The sequence below is a fragment of the Palaemon carinicauda genome, chromosome 41 (genome assembly GCF_036898095.1).
Source record: "Palaemon carinicauda isolate YSFRI2023 chromosome 41, ASM3689809v2, whole genome shotgun sequence".
In the NCBI taxonomy this organism is placed as follows: Eukaryota; Metazoa; Arthropoda; class Malacostraca; order Decapoda; family Palaemonidae; genus Palaemon; species Palaemon carinicauda.
This window is the reverse complement of record NC_090765.1, coordinates 57,467,494-57,485,535: the sequence shown is the minus strand read 5'-3', so window position 1 is coordinate 57,485,535 and position 18,042 is coordinate 57,467,494. Positions and strand designations below refer to the sequence as shown.

The 18,042-nt window shown below is 33.0% G+C and overlaps 1 protein-coding gene across 1 annotated transcript in view; it reads left to right on the top strand.

The window, feature by feature from the left end:
- The window catches only part of LOC137632681 (methyltransferase-like protein 22), a 533,866-nt gene extending 518,948 nt beyond the window's left edge, over positions 1-14,918 (top strand). Inside the window, exons 12-13 of the transcript XR_011042082.1 lie at positions 1,301-1,383; positions 2,979-14,918. The gene's annotated coding sequence lies outside the window, so the exon portion shown is untranslated. The remainder of the gene's footprint in view (positions 1-1,300; positions 1,384-2,978) is intronic.
- The last annotated feature ends 3,124 nt before the right edge of the window (positions 14,919-18,042 follow it).

Genomic DNA, 18,042 nt, shown 5'->3' with positions numbered 1-18,042 from the left:
TGACAGTATCCAAATAAGATGAACCATCCTTAACTCTTCTCTCTTGATTGTGCTTGTAAAGTTAAGGCATTAAGATTTTATAGACTGTATTCTGTACGTATATACTTTAAGGTTTAAAGAGTTTCTGAAAGTGTGATCATGCAGAATATGATGGTCATTAAAAAACTTAATTCTTTTAACACAAGATTATATAGGGAATCTATTTCTGGTTAAAGTTAACAGAGAAGTTATTGGTTATAGTTGTATGTAATAGTGTATGAAGTATTTAGGTATTCGGCCAGCTACATTTTGCATTCTGTTTGAGGAGTCCAATTATATCTCTCTAAGAGTAACGCAGCAGTTTTCCCTCCTTACACTTTTATGCTGAATGGCTTTTTCTGTCTCAGCACTTAGTCATATGTTCCAAATTCAATTAATTAAATTAATTAGAGTTCCTAGATTTACTCCCTCCAATGTGATGGTTCAAATATCCAGTAAAATTGATATGGTCTGAAAGTGCATTTGGTTTTTATCAAGAGAACTTCTCTAAAAGGGAGAATATTGATCTTGAATCAGATTGTGGAAGTGGCAACTAGATATCCTATTATAGGAACTATAAGATATTAGTTCAAATTAATATTTTGTGCACAGTTCAAGTAAATATCAAATAGGGTTCTTTGAAAATTACTCTAGAATATTAATCTTTATTGCCTGGTAGTCCTTTTGTATAGTTTCAAGAAGATTCTTGAATTGATAAACAACCTTTTAAGCTCTTAATTCTTTTTCATGATGATGCTGTGTAGAGAACTTATTATTACTATTACTATCTAAGCTACAACCCATGTTAGAAAAGCAGGATGCTCCAACAGGGAAGGAAATAAAGAAATAAACAAACTAGATGAGAAGTACTGAACAAATGAAATAAAATGTTTAAAGAACAGTAACAGTATTAAAATAGATCTTTCATATGTAAATTATAAAGAGACATATCAGCCTATTCAACATAAAGACATTCGCCACAAGTTTCAACTTTTAAAAAGTTGCGCAGATTCAACTAAGCGATTAGGAAGAACACTCCACAACCTTGTCACAGATGGAGTAAAACTTCTAGAGGACTGTGTAGTATTGAGCATTATGATGGAAAGGGCTTGACTATCAGAATTAGTCTAACAGTAAAATTGATAATTTTCTGTAATGTGATGTTTATGAAAGAGATTTCACACCAATTTCAGAGGTTTATTTAGGAACTATTGTGAATTAATTTCATTACATTTTAGGTACCTATGGCTCATCAGGATCTAAGGACACATTTTTCTTTCAGGTGGATAAGCTTTCGACGTAAGGAATCATGCGAGAAACTAAAATTAAGGTTGGGCCTGTTTGTCATCTGTCTACAACTTAGAGGTGAGTATGATAGAAATAAATGTGTTACAGAGCTGAAGTAGACAGGACCCTGTTTTTGATTCTTCATAAAATGGTCATGTGCAACAATGAATAGTTTTGGGTTCTAGGCACCAGAGTTATGCTTATTTCTTATCCATTTTATGTATTAATGTGCATATTCACTTCCATACATTGACAATTTTACCTTTGGACCTTAAAACTTACCATATCAATTAATTTTTTACAGTAGATTCTTGCATAATTAATGTATTGTTTAACTGAATTATTAACCCTTTTACCCCCAGGCTATTTGGAAATTTCCAACCCTTAACCCCCAGGGGGTTATTTTTTCCCAGCACATTTTACAGTATATTTTTTTTTAAATTGCTCTAACAGCCTTAATTTTTGTCATAGAGAGGTCAGGTTGGTCTCATTCTCTTGGAAAATGCCTGAATTTTCTCAAAAAATTCTCAAAAATATGAATAAAATTTTTTTTATAGCATTTTATTGCAAGGACGTACCGGTACATCCATGGGGGTAAAGTGATGGGTTTTGTGAAACGTACCAGTAAGTCCTTTGTGGGTAAAAGGGTTAACTGAATTATTAAAGCTATTTGATATATACAATCCTTAGACAAGTCATTATTCTCAATTATCTTGATACTGAGCTTGATCTGTAATATAGGAATATCATGAGTATAACACCAGATACTGTATTTTACTCTTAAGAATCTAGATAACGCTGATAAATGACTCGCAATACAGGATATATGCACTTATTTCACCAGCTTTACTGCATTGAGAATGACAAAGGCATTTAAGACATGGTTTATTAGAAGTATCTGTTTACTCAACCCTTGTCACTACAATTCCATACACAAATCAATTTTCAGTGTAGTATCTGAAGCTCTCCCAAATGTTTGTAAACACCGTATTTGTTAAAGTTTACGATCGTTTCGAGGTTGCACTCGCCAACTGTAAAAGAGAGAATTATTAAGAATTCATATGAGAGGAAAATAAATTGTAAAATGATAAAAGATGTTTAGAACAATAAAATTACCGAAGCACCAACTTAAAATACCAAAATTGACAGGGGTGCCAAAAATGAGATGCCATGTAAGTACTTTTAAATGGTCTTAAAGATATCTGGAGGCAAATTTTGGGTTGCCCAAATGATTAGTCTGCAGTAGAGATTTTTGGGTTAATGTCTTTTTGGCAAACATTTTGAGGGATCTTTGTATCTGGGGAAGCTTTTCATTAATAGTTATAAATTCTGGAAATGTGGACCAGTGTTAATGCAGATGAATTTTACCATAGTAGAAAATATTGTAGATCTTAGAAAGGTATAGCCAAGCCCAAGTAATAATAATAATAATAATAATAATAATAATGATGATGATGATAATATATCACTCCAATACCAATCAATACAGGTTAGAAGCCTTTGTCCGTTCTGCCCCCCTTCTAGTAAAAAAGAGCATAGAAACTCCTATGGTTTGGGCCTAGTTATAACTCTTATCTAGTCTAATACTTATTGTAACATAGAATAATTAAATTTTATTTCTACTCTTCAAATAATCTGTCATTGCAAAATTAAGTTGTTTCTCTACTCCTCAGATAATCATCTCTGAAAACCTACCTTCATGGTCAAGTAAACTTCAAATTTATAAACTCAAGATTCGTCGAAGTTGAAACCGGAAGAATTTGCTGCATAAGAAGACACCTAAACCATTTGTTGGGAATGAAAAGAGGCAATTCTGTTTGCAAGCAAAGAAACCCATTGCCTCATTAGCTTAAAAAACTTTTGAAATATTGTACCAGTGTCTCAGATAGCAATTTAGGTCTTTTAGGGATGATAATCGTTCGTGTTTAAGTTTAGCAGGATGATACCAGTAGACAAAGGCGTATTGAAATTCTGTATGGCTTATTGCCGTTTCAAAGGGAAAGCATCTTCTTTTTTGGCAGGTAGTTCAGTAGGCTTCACTACATCAATACTGAAATACCAGGATACATTTATCCAAAATTAGTTGATCATACTGTATATCAGGTCAGTTTACTATTTCAGGTTACATGCCCAACCAAAAATGTTGTGGAATGAGGTAGTTAGTAAATTCAATGCATAGTTCACTGACAGTTTAAAGATGTCCTCAAAATCTTATAGCAGTCTACTGTAGATACAGTTGAAGGATTTTTATGGAAATAATTTACATAGTTTTAAAGCTTTTCCTGAAGCTCTGTATTCAATTGCAGGTTGTGCATTAGTCTTGAAGAATAGGATTTATAATTTTGTGATGTAGAGATAGCGAAGCAATAATTAAATTGTCAAGGTAATTTAGGCAAAACATAGTTATTACTGATATTTTCATACTTTAATAGATAATAGATTGACCATCTTCTATTATGGTAGGGTTTTGTAGTTAGGGTATTCAATAATGGCAAAGTTCATAATGAATTTCTCTAGCTTTCAAGTCTTGCGTTAGCACTTACTTAGGCTATATAAATATGAAGTTCAATACAAGCTACGTATGACAGATTGAAATTCTTAGTTACAATCTATGATAGGGAATATTCAAGAATAAGAATAGAATTTATTGACAATATGGAGAACTTGCCATAATTTTTTATTATTTGATAGGTTCGTAGGTTTGTATTAAGTTTGCCATGGAAATAATGCATCTTGATAAACTGTAAAGAAATATTTAAACAAAACATATCTTTAAATTGTTTAGTATCTTATCAAGAGCATTATTATCATAACTTATCTGCATATTACAAGACACTGTTGGCATGTGGATGTTCCAAATACTGTAGAAATATTACTTCTAAGGGAGTTAATAATTAATATTGTTTAGAGCTAAAAGTGTAGAAATCGGTAAGCAACCTTAAATATGTTGACTTTAGTGATGAAGGTTTGTCCAGTATACAGGGTATAGATTGGCAAGTACACCCAAAAGGGAAAATTTAAAGGGAGACTGTATGTTGGCAATCCCTTTGAAAGTATCAAAAACTCGAATTGAGATGTTGCCATAACAAATGTAGTTTCAGTATATGAAAAACTAAATTCAAATTCTAAATGCTGTATCAAGTGAAGTTTTATTTGAGTTTTGAAAAATTTAGTTAACCATGGAGAATTGAGATGTTGCCATAACAAATGTAGTTTCAGTATATGAAAAACTAAATTCAAATTCTAAATGCTGTATCAAGTGTAGTTTTATTCGAGTTTTGAAAAATTTAGTTAACCATGGTTTCATTAAAAACACGACTAAATAGGTGATTTATATTGTGAAGAATATTATACAAGCGTGAATTAATCAGTGAACTCAAATGACAATTGCACAATTCATAATAGTTATCTATTGTTGATGATAGTTTTAGGTTAGTCCGTCTCCATCTACCAAGGCACTTCCCCTAATTTTTGGAGTGAAGTAATTTTAGCTTAGTAATTAAACTCAAATTGAGACCAAGCCTAAAGGGAGTTTTAGATTCGGTAGTAAACTAAGATGTCGGGTATCTATAAAGATTAGTGAATAGCATTGAATATGTTGCATTAATTTTTGTGACTGGACATGGAGAGTTTTCTTGTAGATAATTTTAGCATGATATTTTTCACCAAAGCATATTTTACAGGCTTTTTGTAAAAGGAAAACGCATTGCCTAAAGATGACTAAGCTATTTAGTTAGTTTCTATTTCTTTACCAGTATTACAAGTTTTAAAGTAGCTATTCAAGTAACTACATAAAGTTAATGTCAAGGCATCAGTGATATTTCAATTAGTTATCAGAAGTAAAATCTTGAATGAAAGGTTCTATTTCATCCTAGGGATAAAGTCTTCTCAATCAGTGTTAGGAATTAGGTTTCGTATGCTCGTAAATTCTAGTTCCCAACACTACAGTGTCTTGCCGTATGCAGTTATTTTTTTAGGTTAAGGTATAGATTCTCTTTATTGAATGTTAATATGCTTCACACAATTCCCATCAACTTAATTTTTTTTATTAACTATAAAAAAAAACTGTAATTTGGAACTTTGAATAATGGGAATATTTGTATTATCAATTTGTATTGTATACTGTATTTATATTTATTGTACAAGGACTTCTGAATTTCAACTTATATCTGCTCAGTTCTCATCAAGTAATTATGGACCTTCCATAATTATTTTCTGCTCGGTTATCAATCCTCCAGTCCTAGTGGGATTAATTATAGTTAGTAAGACCAAGTGGGATTAATTATAGCTATTGAGACCTAGTGGGATTATTTATTGCTAGTGAGACCTAGTGGATTAATTATAGCTAGTTTTTCCATTGGAAAGTCAAACAATGTGGCCCTACAATCTAGCTTTTGAGATATTTAAAATAGCAATAATCCGTTCGTTGTTAAGTATATGAAGTGTTTTAGTAATTCTCTCTCTCTAGCATAGATTCAAATTGCAAGTTAAACAGTTCTCATTAAGTTACTACTGACCTTTTGTGCTTATACCCTGCTGAGTTATCAATCCTCTAGATGTAGTGGGATTAGTTATAGCTAGTGTTACTTAGTGGTATCACGTAATTATAACTAGCGAGACCTAGTGGGATTTGTTAGTTAGTATTTCGATGGGAATGTCAAATAATGGGACCCTACAATCGAGCTTTGAGATATTTGAATTAGCAATAATCCTTGTGTGTTGGCCATATAAAGTGTTTTAGAAATTCTCTATCTAGCATAGATTCTCCCTGAAAGTTGCTTTGTAGGCTGCGTTTAAAATGCTCCTAGGCATCATTGCATTCTTGTCAAATAGGCTTAAGGTGCCTCAGGTTTTTAATATTACTTTCAGCTTTCTTACTCTTAACTTAACAATCTTAACTTGGTAGGATTGTAGAGTATGCTTAATTGTTGGGCAATGATATATTTTTTCTTCAATAGATGTTTTTAAGTTGATTTTTGGGATTTAGTTCAAGTATATTTCAGTTTGTTTTGAGTTAGAATTTACTCTTAAATCTTGTCCTGATTTTTAAGAGGACCTCTGGGAACTTAAGCAATTCCTTTAAACATAACTTCATAAAAAGGACTGCGAGTTATTGCTCATTATTTCTGGGATAAAGTTGAAGTACAGAAGTTCACTGATATGAATTGTGTAGATAGAAAAACTTGGAAAGGAAAAACTTGTGAAGACTTAACAATAAAGAGAACTCCTTGGAGTCAGCATTGCAATGGCTCAAGGGAGGTTCTCGGCAGGGAGTACCAGCCAGTTATCAGCTTCGAAGCAGATTCAGAGACCCTTTTTCTAAGCTGACAACTTGATTGGCTGAGGTGGGAGAAGTCTCTCGCTTCCCTTGTGCTCTTCCAGGTGCATGAATCCATTTTCTCTGTTCCTGTTGAAGGTTTAGTCCCTTTCAAATGTAAAAGAAACCTGCTGTGCACAGAGGTCCAAGGGGGTTGGTAAGGTTACTGTTGAGACGAGCCATCTGCTTATTTTTTATTTCTCGCCAATGTCTGAGATTTAGTATGTAGGCAAATTTTTGTCTGTCTTGTAATTGTTTTATGGAACATGATGTAGAAATGTGTAGAGTTTTTCCAATCAAATTTCTTGGTATCAATGTTGAAGAGTAACTGCCATAAAAATTTCCTTGTGTAATTCCTATATGAATAACACATGAGGAACTCTACTGTGTTTGAGCACATACTTTGACATTCTGCTTCCAGATCTTCTTGAAATTTCCCACAGGACGTGTTGTTAGGAAAATTTGTTGCTCGCAAAACCTTATAGAAAAAACTAAGGAACATTTAGATTTTTCAATTTGTTTTCCAGAAATTGTTAATATCGGTAAATATTTTTAATTTTGCAATTGTTACAATTTAATTCAAATATTTGAGGTACTTTCCTGGCCAATTTCGTGTAAATTTGGTGATTTAATATGGAAAATCTTAGAGCCTTGTTATAATGTTTCAAACGTATTTTGCAAGATCAGAACTTGTCATTTTTTATGTGTGAATTAGACTGACTGTCACATATTGATTTTTAAGTTATACATGAAACTTAGTTTACAAACTTATTTTATATGTATCAATATATTCTTATATTCTGCCAGATGTCTTAAAATATTGAAATTAGGTACAGTATATCGAAAAATTTAGTTATACCTTCGGTTGATGATATAGCAATACTTTTACAGTATACATTTTGGACACATCATGAGGTGGTACCTGGTTGGGGCATTAGCCTTTCGTTTAGGCTTTGCATTATGTGTACTTCACCTAAAGGAGGTTTAAATTCCACAGTGGCCAGTTACAATTTTGTGGAAGAAATTAGGTAAAATTGGTTTTATGAAGGATAATCTTTGAGGAATCTTGGTTGAAATTTTTGCCCTAGAGGGAACAAAAATAAATTGTCCACCTTAACAAGAAAATTTATATTAGGCTTTCATAGACTTGAGATGGTCATATTGTCAACAAATGCCTCGTATAAATTTTCAGTGTGGAGCTTGGTGGCTTTGTAAGATGTTCAGACTTTCTGAATGCAAACGTCTTGGTCGTAAGCTAAGTTGCTTTTTGAAATATCCAGACTTTACCAAATTCAAAAGCTGATTTATTGCTCTTAAGTGGCTGTGTAGGAACTTTAGATTTTAATGGAACAGGAGCAGTTGGGGAAGTCAGTTGCTCTTTTTTTCACAAATCTGATATGTTTTGGAAAGTCTTTGTTTGGTAGATGATGAATTCCCAAGTTCCGATTTCCTTAGAAGGTGTATTAGCAACAAAGATGCCAAAATGGTTTAAAGAACTTTTTTTTTTTTTGAGCCACTTAAACTACTTGGGCATAACTAAAAATTCTTTCTTGCCTTGAGGAAATGAATGGATTGAAGTTTATCACACATTTTTCTAGCATTATCGATTACTGGTATATATTCCTGTGTAGAAATGGTATTTTTTTCTGGCTGATGTTTTTGACTTAACAGAGTAATGAAAAACTGAACTTCCTCATTCCTGTTTTCCTGAGGCTAAACTAACTAGTTTAGCTTTTCGATCTCATGAGATTAAAGCTCTGTTGTTGGACCTTGATGCTTATGGAGGTGTAGACCCAAATGGTATTTTTCCTTTGTTTTTTTATAAAGACAACAGATTTCTTAGCTCCAAAGTTACCTGTTATTTTGCGCAAGTTAGCAAGAAGGAGCTTTTAGCACTTGTTGGAGAATTGGTAAATTTACTCCTCTATGTAAATGTGTTTGTGGTAGCTCAAGTCCCACCGATTACCGCCCAATTTCCATAACTCCCATATCTAAAGTTTTTGAACGTCTTCTGGCAAAACGTCTTAATAGGTTTGCTGAAGGTAATCATCTACTCCCTTGTTTGCAATGTGGTTTTCGTAAAGGCCTTGGAGCATGTGATGCCCTTCTTACAATCTCCAATGCTGTACAGAAATCCCTTGATTGTGGTCAGGAAGTTCGTACGATTGGCCTTGATTTTAGTGCTACCTTTGACCGTGTTAATCATGAGGCCCTTGTTTTCAAACTGAAACAGTTGGGAGTGGGTGGGTTGTTTCTTAGCATTATTATTGATTTTTTTAAGTAATAGATCTCAAAGAGTTGTTGATGGGCACCATAGTGAGTATAGGAATATGATATCCGGTGTTCCACAGGGTAGTGTTCTTGGCCCATTACTTTTCATACTATATACACATGACATGTGGTTTGGCCTAGAAAACAAGCTTGTTGCATATGCAGATGATGCTACTGTCTTTGCATCAATTCCATCCCCTGAATGTAGATCTGGGGTTGGTGAATCCCTTAATAGAGATTTAGCTAAAATTAGTGCATGGTGCAAATTATGGGGTATGAAGTTGAATCCTAACAAAACTCTAAGTATGATTGTAAATAGGTCAAGGATGGTGGCTCCTCAACATACGTATCTCAGTATTGATAATTTTTCTTTAAATTTGTATGACACTTTTAAAATTTTAGGTGTGAATCTCAACAGCAAATTTACTTTTGAGAAACACATTAGGTCTGTGTCTTCTTCAATTGCACAAAAAATTGACTTTTTGAGAAAGTCTTACAAGATTTTCGGTGATCAATCTATTCTGAAGAAGTGTTTTAATTCTTTCATTCTACCTTCCTTTGAGTATTGTTCTCCTGTCTGGTGTTCAGCTGCTGATTCTCATCTTAATTTGTTGGACAGAAACTTAGTTTATTAAATTTCTTGTTCCTGATCTAGAAATTAATCTTTGGCACCGTCATTCAATTAGTTCATTATGCATGTTGCATAAGATTTTTCTTCTCTGACCATCCTTTACATTCAGATCTCCCTGGACAATTCTATCCTGTTCGTAATACTAGGCAGGCAGTTGATTCTGATAGCCAGGCCTTCTCCATCACGAGGCTCAATACTACACAGTATTCGAGAAGTTTTATTCCAGCTGTTACCAAGTTGTGGAAATATCTTCCTAATCGGGTAGTTGAATCAGTAGAACTTCAAAAGTTCAAAGTTGGAGCAAATGTTTTTATGTTGACCAGGCTGACATGAGTCTTTTTATTGTTTATATATGACATCTGTTTTTGACGTTGTTAATAGTTTATTTAGGACATATCTGTTTTGACGCTGTTAAATGTTTTAGAATGATATAGTGTTGATTTATTCTCATCATTTATTTATTTCTTTATTTCCTTTCCTCACTGGGCTATTTTTCCCTGTTGGAGCCCTTGGGCTTATAGCATCTTGCTTTTCCAACTAGGGTTGTAGCTTGGCTAGTAATAATAATAATAATACAAACTGTGGCATTGAGTTTAGAATTCATTGGTTTTTCAATGGATTGAACACACTTTGATTGGGGGTAATCAAATATGGCGAGGATTAGAATATGTTGTTGGCTTGAAATTGATGTGAAGGAAAATTGCATTTTTTCTTTAATTTTGGGCTTACCAAACTTGCTAGCTTTTGTGACAGATCTAGGTGTGATTCTTGATTGCAAATATACTTTTTTACTTTTGAGCAACAAATCCGGTCTGCTTTTTCAGTTGCACAAAATATTGGTATATTGAGTGTGTCTTGAAAGTTTTCACTGATAGTATATTCTGAGGCTAAATTAACTTGTTTAGCTTTTTAGTCCTGCAAGATTAAAACACTTGATGCATCGTGATGCCTGTGAAGGTGTAGATCCGAATGGTATTTTTCCTTTGATTTTTATGGAGACTGCTGATTTATTATCTCCTAAGTTGCCAGTTGTTTTCCATAGGTTACCAAACAGTGATTCCTGTTGCTTTTGTTGAAGTTTTGGTAATATTACTTTTAGGTAAATATATTTGCAGTAGCTCAGTTCCTTCTGATTACTGCCCAATTTCTGAACTCCCATATCAAAATTTTTTTCATGACTGTTGCCAAAACTTGAATAGGTATGCTCTAGGTAATCATCTGCTCTCTAGTTTGCAATTTGTCTATTGTAAGGGCCTTGAAGCATGTGATGCCCTTCATACAATATCCAATGCTGTACAAAAAATCCCTTGACTGTGGTGTGGAAGTTCGTGTGATTGGCGTTGATTTTAGTACTGCCTTTGTGTCTGTGTTAATCTTGAGGCCCTAATTTTCAATTTTCAAATTCACAGTTGTTGATAGGCACCATAGTGAGCATAGGAATGTGAGATCTGGTATTTCTCAGGTAATTTTCTTGTCTCATTACTTTTCTTAGTGTACACATATGTGGTTTGGCCTAGCTTGTTGCATATGATGCTACAATGCATCAATTCCATTTCCTGAATGTAGATCTGGGATTGGTTTATAGGTAGTAGGTTGGTCAGGGCACCAGCCGCCCGTTGAGATACTACTGCTAGTGACTTATGGGGACCTTTGACTGGCCAGACAGTACTACGTTGGATCCTTCTTTCTGGTTACGGTTCCTTCGCTTTGCCTACATAGACACACAATAGTCTGGCCTATTCTTTACAGATTCTTCTTCACCCAAGGGGTTAACTACTGCAGTGTAATTGTTCAGTAGCTACTTTCCTCTTGGTAAGGGTAGAAGAGACACATTAGCTATGGTAAGCAGCTCTCATAGGAGAAGGACACTCCAAAATTAAACCATTGTTCTCTAGTCTGGGGTAGTGCCATATCCTTTGTACCATGGTCTTCCACTGTCTTTGGCTAGAGTTCTCTTGCTTGAGGGTACACTCGGGCACACTTTTCTATCTAGTTTCCCTTCCTCTTGTTTTGTTAAAATTTTTATTGTTTATATAGGAAATGTTTACTTTAATGTTGTTACTATTCCTGAAATATTATATTTTTCCTTGTTTCCTTTCTTCACTGGGCTATTTTCCCTGGTGGGGCCCCTGGGCTTCTAGCATCCTGCTTTTCCAACTAGGGTCGTAGCTTAGCCTTTAATAATAATAATAATAATAATGGAGATCTAGCTAAAATTAGTGCTAGGTGCCAATCATGGGGCATGAAGTTGAACTGTAAAACTCAAAGTATGATTTTAGCAGGTAGAGGACAGTATCTCTTGAACATTGATTCTGTATTGATAATGTTTCTTTAACTTTATACAACTCTTAGGATTTTGTATATGATTCTTAATTGCAAATTTACTTTTGAGAAATAAATTTGGTGTGATTCTTCAATTGCACAAACAATACGCTTATTGAGAAGTATTAAGAATTTTGTGGATTAATCTCTCCTGAAAAAAAGATTAATTCTTTCAATCTCCTGTTTTGAGTAGTCTTTTGTCTGGTCGTCAGCTCCTCTCTCAGCTTGATTTGTTGAACAAAATCTTGCAATTTATTAAATTTCTTTTTCTTGATTTGGATATTGATCTGACACCATCGTTCTGTTAGCTCTTTATTCATGTTGCATAAGATTTTTCATAATTTGACCTAGTTATTTTTGGAGATTTGTGCTCATGTAGTTAATTGTTTGCCAAGGTCAAGGTTTTTCGTTTTAGAAGCTGTCATTTAAAGAGATTTTGTTGAGAAAACCTCTAATTCGATAAGTCTTTTACCAAGATTGTGTTATAGGGAGATTAATCACCTTGAAAGTCTGAATTTGAATGGTTTTTCTGAGATAGGCTAAATCTAGAATTTTGGATGTGTTTTGTCAAGAAATCGTTAGTTTGAACGTTATTACTTAAGTTGTCTGCCATTGTTAGTGTTTTTGTTTCCTTGAAAATCTGTTGAAGTTATTGTCTATGCCAACGAAGACTCTGTTTAAGATATTTTTCTTGGGAAGTGTATCAAGTTGACAGACCTGTACTTTTGGTCTGAAGAGACTTGGTTTGAATTCTTTTTGTAGAATGTCTAAAAGTTAGGTTTTTCCCAAAGATCTCTTAGAAGTATCAGTTTTGAGTTTTTCCATAGGAAGTTTTAAGTATTTAATCAAGGTTAATCTTTGGAAGACTTGATACGAGATTTTTTTTTTCTGAAGAAATCCTGTTGGTCCAATGGTTTTAATGTAAAAAGTCATGGTTTTTTATTTTTCTTAGGAATTTTGTTTCGGTCTCTCCAGATCATACAACAATTCGAGAGGATTGTTCTTTAGTTTTTTGCATTTGAAGAGTTGGTTTGTCTCAAAAAACTCGTAATAGTTTAGGTTTAGCATATTCTTTGAAATTTTGAAATAAAAGATAGCTACGTTGTAAAGAATTGCTTAATTAATAGAGATGCATAGTAAGTTGGTGGAATGGAGGCTAGAATATGAATATACTATATTTTGAATAACAGACATTAAATCTAACATTCTGGATAATAACTGCATCTCTTATTGGCAACTGCATTAAAATTGAGTAAAATTACTTCTTTTTGTGGTGTTAACAAGTGTAATTTCTCTCCGATAATAAATAAATAGGTTAAGATTCAGTGTCTCCCAGATCCAGGCAATAAAAAACTAGCATTTGTTGTAACTTGAGGTTTATCAGTACACTGATAGTAACATTTCATAGGGATGTCCTGAGAATTGTCTGCATTAAGAACTTCAAACATTCCTTGGACTCTGTTCCAAAGATGTGATGATAATTGTTCTTGAATGTACCTGTAGTAGTGAAAGCTTTGTATTATTCAATAACAACAAAAGGCAAATGTTCTAAGGTGTCCTGTATGTTTTCATATTCCAGTAAGCCATATTGAATCGATATCTTTTCTACATAAAATTTTGAATTTTCAGTCGTTACCCTGTTATGACAAAGACTTAAAGCACAAATATATATAATATATTCATATTCTGGTGAGCACAATATATATACTGTACATAGGTCTATTCTTGTGAACACTACATATCTGTAGGCCTGTAGCACTATATATCAAGGTCTATTCTTTTGAGTACTATATATCTCTAGGTTCATTCTCTGTTGAGTACAATATTATCTCTAGGTTTATTCTGTTGAGTCCAATATATATACCTAGGTTTATTCTGTTGAGTCCAATATATATACCTAGGTCTATTCTTTATAGTGCACTATATATCTCTAGGTCTATTCTTTATAGTGCACTATATATTTCTAGGTCTATTCTGTTGAGCACACTATAAATTGCTTGGTCTATTCTGTTGAGCAAACTATATATCTCTTGGTCTATTCTGTCGAGCAAACTATATATCTCTTGGTCTATTCTGTCGAGCAAACTATATATCTCTTGGTCTATATTTCTGAGCGCACTACATATCTATAGGCGTATTCTGAAGAGCAATAAGAAACTGCATTTGCTTTGGCTTTCCCAAAACCAGGTGACCGTAAGGGGGAAGGGGTTGGTCCCGTCTGTGCACCTCAAACAGATCACAATAGGCATTACTAAAAGGTCTCTACACATTCCTTATGGTCCTTATAGGTGAACTGTCTTCCATCTTGCTTTCCAGTTCTTAACTTTACCTTTTGATTGCAACTGTTGGACTTCTTTCTATTGAATTTGGGCACTAAATGGCCTCCCAGGCCCCAATACCAGGTCTCCTTTCCCAGATTCATAAATTCAATTGACCGGCTCTAAGAGTCAAGCTTGACTTATTGGGCTGATTAATCACCACCTTTTAATAGATAAATTCAATCTAATCCAAAACTTGTTTGAAAAAATATCAATTCAAAATGCAAATTGCTTGTCAATTGGAGGATTCTAATTAGGCCCATCTCTCAGATCCTATCTCCCCTCTGTAGTAAAGCGCTAGTGTCTGGCTTTCTCTACACGCTTGCCTGTATTTGGGGTTGCTGCAATGGTTCTTAAGTACATTTCTCCATTTCCTTCATTCCAGTGCATCTTCCTAGCTCAATCCTAATTTCCTCGTCTCTTTTTAGTCAACCTATCACAAATGTGGCTATATATAAGTTATATATTTATTTATGGTCAGGCACAGATCTCCCTGTCCCTCTGGTAGGGGGAGAGGAGTAGTCATACCCTGCTGAGATGCAGTGTGTGTCCGTATGTGTACATATCTCTAAATATGTAGCAGTCAGTTTTGACGGGTCATGTACATGAGTATGGAATTTTGTCAAGGCATGAGACTGTGTAGGAGTTTTGGTCACCTTTCTACTATTGAAGGGCAATGTGTCTTGGTGTAACTGTATTGTTGTAGCATAAACTGAAGGATGACTTGTGATTATTAATAAATAATAAATTTCAATTGTTTGGTTTATTTTTATAGTTCCCGTAAGCTTAATTTTAAGACATCTGAAAAGAATATACAGAAATATATTACATTATTAAAAAGGTTTGTAGACTCGTGTAAACTGTATGATTATAGCACCAGATTAAGTACTTTGATATTCCATGTTTGAAGGTTTCGCTTTTCGATAAGCAATGAGATTAAAATAGTTATATGTATCCCCTAAAAAGATCTTTTTGTTTTCGAAATTTAGAGTTATTTCATGAAATAACGTAATTTATATCTCGACTCAAAAAAAAGTTTAACCCTATAAATTCGTAATTTAATAGTTTCTCCCATAAAAACTCAAACTTTTCATGTCAATGTAATGGAATAACATAATTTGTATCCCCCCATGTGAATTTAATGGAATGACGTAATTTGTATCCCCCATAAAAGTAACCCTTTAAATTCGCAATTTAATAGTTTCTCCCAAAAAAAAAACCTCGTTAACTTTAAATGTGAATTTATGGAATAATTTAATTGGTATCCCCCCATAAAAGTAACCCTTTAAATTCGTAATTTAATAGTTTCTCCCAAAAAACTTAAACTTTTCATGTGAATTTATGGAATAACAATTTGTATCCACCCCATAAAAGTAACCCTTTGAATTCGTAATTTAAGGTTACTTATTAAAAACGTTAAATTTTCATGTGAATTGATATACGTTGTCAATTTAGCTCTTAAACAAAATCACCTTGGGTATTTTATTCATATTTAATGCATTATTTATTTATATAACTTAAATGGGTAATTCGAATCTAAATTGTCTGAAAAAAATGCTATCAAATCTCTCAATGACTAGAAAAAGTCGTAAACAAGGTGCTATATATCAATGTTAAAAATTAGTATGTGTATGACAGGTTTCCGAGAGCTTTCAGTATAGATATTTGACTTGAAAAAAGTCCAAGTAAATATTTTTCTTAATATTCGAGTGAGATTCCTGTTGATATCAGATATAACCAAAAATATATTTTTTCATTCTAAAAGTTAAAAATACGATTCCGTTGATTAAAAGTGCAGCAGTTATATCTAAAAGTAAATTTTAAAAAAAAAGGATGATCTCGTTAATTTAAAAATGCAGGCAAAGTTATAAGAAATAAAACTAAAGTAAGCTAATGTTAAGATTACATTTAGCAAGTAGTATTTTTGCAAATTTTAAAGTAATCAACCAAAAAAAAGTACATTAAACTAATCTAGGTGATGGTAATATTTTTGCCAAAGTTTAAGATAAAGTAAGATAATCTAAGCTATAATGAAATTTTTATAGCATTAATTTTCCATAAATATTACTAAGTGAATTGCTGCACATGTTTGAAGTTACATTGAATTACAATAAAGATGGCTCATCTTTTTATTAAATAGTGCTCTAATCATAGGCTACATGTCCTGAATGGCCTGATTAAACAGTATAGCCTAAATCCATGATTCTGATTTGTGAATAAAAACTATTTTCAAGTCAAAACTAAAAGCATTAATATAATCAAATTTATATGAGAAAGGCCAGGAAGAGAGGAATTAAAAGTTATCCGAGTTGTAAAATAATCTTAACTTCAAAAAAATTGAATGTTTGCAATCATTTAAATATTAAATTATTTCAGTCAATCGTTCATTCAAGAAAATTAAAGTAATTTGTCTTGTTCGTATAAAAGATTGAAGTAAACATTGAATAATTTCAGTCAGTCGCTCATATAAAGAAAAGTTAAATAATTTGTGTCGTTCATATAAAGAAATTAAAGTAAATATTAAATTTCATTTTCGTTCATATCGAGAAATTAAAGTAAATATTAAATCATTTTAGTCAATCGTTCCTGTCGAGAAATTAAAGTAAATATTAAATAATTTCATTTTCTTTCATATCGAGAAATTAAAGTAAATATTAAATCATTTTAGTCAATCGTTCCTGTCGAGAAATTAAAGTAAATATTAAATAATTTCATTTTCTTTCATATCGAGAAATTAAAGTAAATATTAAATCATTTTAGTCAAGCGTTCATATCGTGAAATTAAAGTAATGTTAAATAATTTCACTTAATCGTTCGTGTCGAGAAATTAAAGTAAATGTTAAATAATTTCACTTAATCGTTCGTGTCGAGAAATTAGAGTAAATGTTAAATAATTTCACTTAATCGTTCATATCGAGAAATTAAATATTAGATAATTTCAGTCAATCGTTCATATTGAGAAAAGTAAATAATCAATAATTTCAGGCAAACGTTCATATAAAGAAATTAAAGTAGATATCGAATAATATTAGCGATTTGATTACTTATCATTTACAGTCAAAAATTCTCTCGGTCACTAAGTCAATATGGCGCTCGGTAAAATTTTCAGTATTAGTAATAGTAATGTCTACCGTAGGGTTCCTTGGTTTTCTATAAGGTTAAGACAGCAACAACCATTTTCTATAACAAGACGAATAGATTCCTGTGTCAAATCTCAAGGAAAACTGGAAGTAGGGTATCAGTGTGTTTACACTCCGTAGATTTTCTCATGTGGTATTCATATAGGAATTGTACTTTGAAATTTGTTGGCCTTTGCTTCAACATTGGTATGAAATTTTTGATTGAAAACTCTACGGATTTCCATACCCTGTTTCATAAGACGTTACTTGGCAGACTAGTGTTTGCCCACGTAATAAATAACAGCCATGAGAATGGAACGTAAGCTCTGGCTCTTCTCAGGGGTACCCCTACCACTTCCCTTGGACTTCTGTGCATAACAGTTTTCTATATTGGAAAGGTACTGATATCTTCAACGGTAAGAGAAAACGGGTTTATGGACCTGGAAGAGCACACAGGAAGCGAGGGACTTCTCCCATCTCAGCCAATCAGTTGTCAGCTTAGAAAACGGGGTCTTTGAATCTGCTTCGAAGCTGATAACTGGCTGGTTACTCCCTGCCGAGAACCTTCCCTTGGGTCATTGCAATGTTGGCTTCAAGGACAACAAAAAAAAAAATTTTATTTTCATTTTCCCATTTTATTTCATATTAACCAGTTTCTTCTCAAACATGTTTGGTTAGGATTTAAATAAAATAGCGTCCGTTTAAAGTCAAATTTTTATTAGCCTAACTACATTTATGACGTCATTCATTGATCACGTC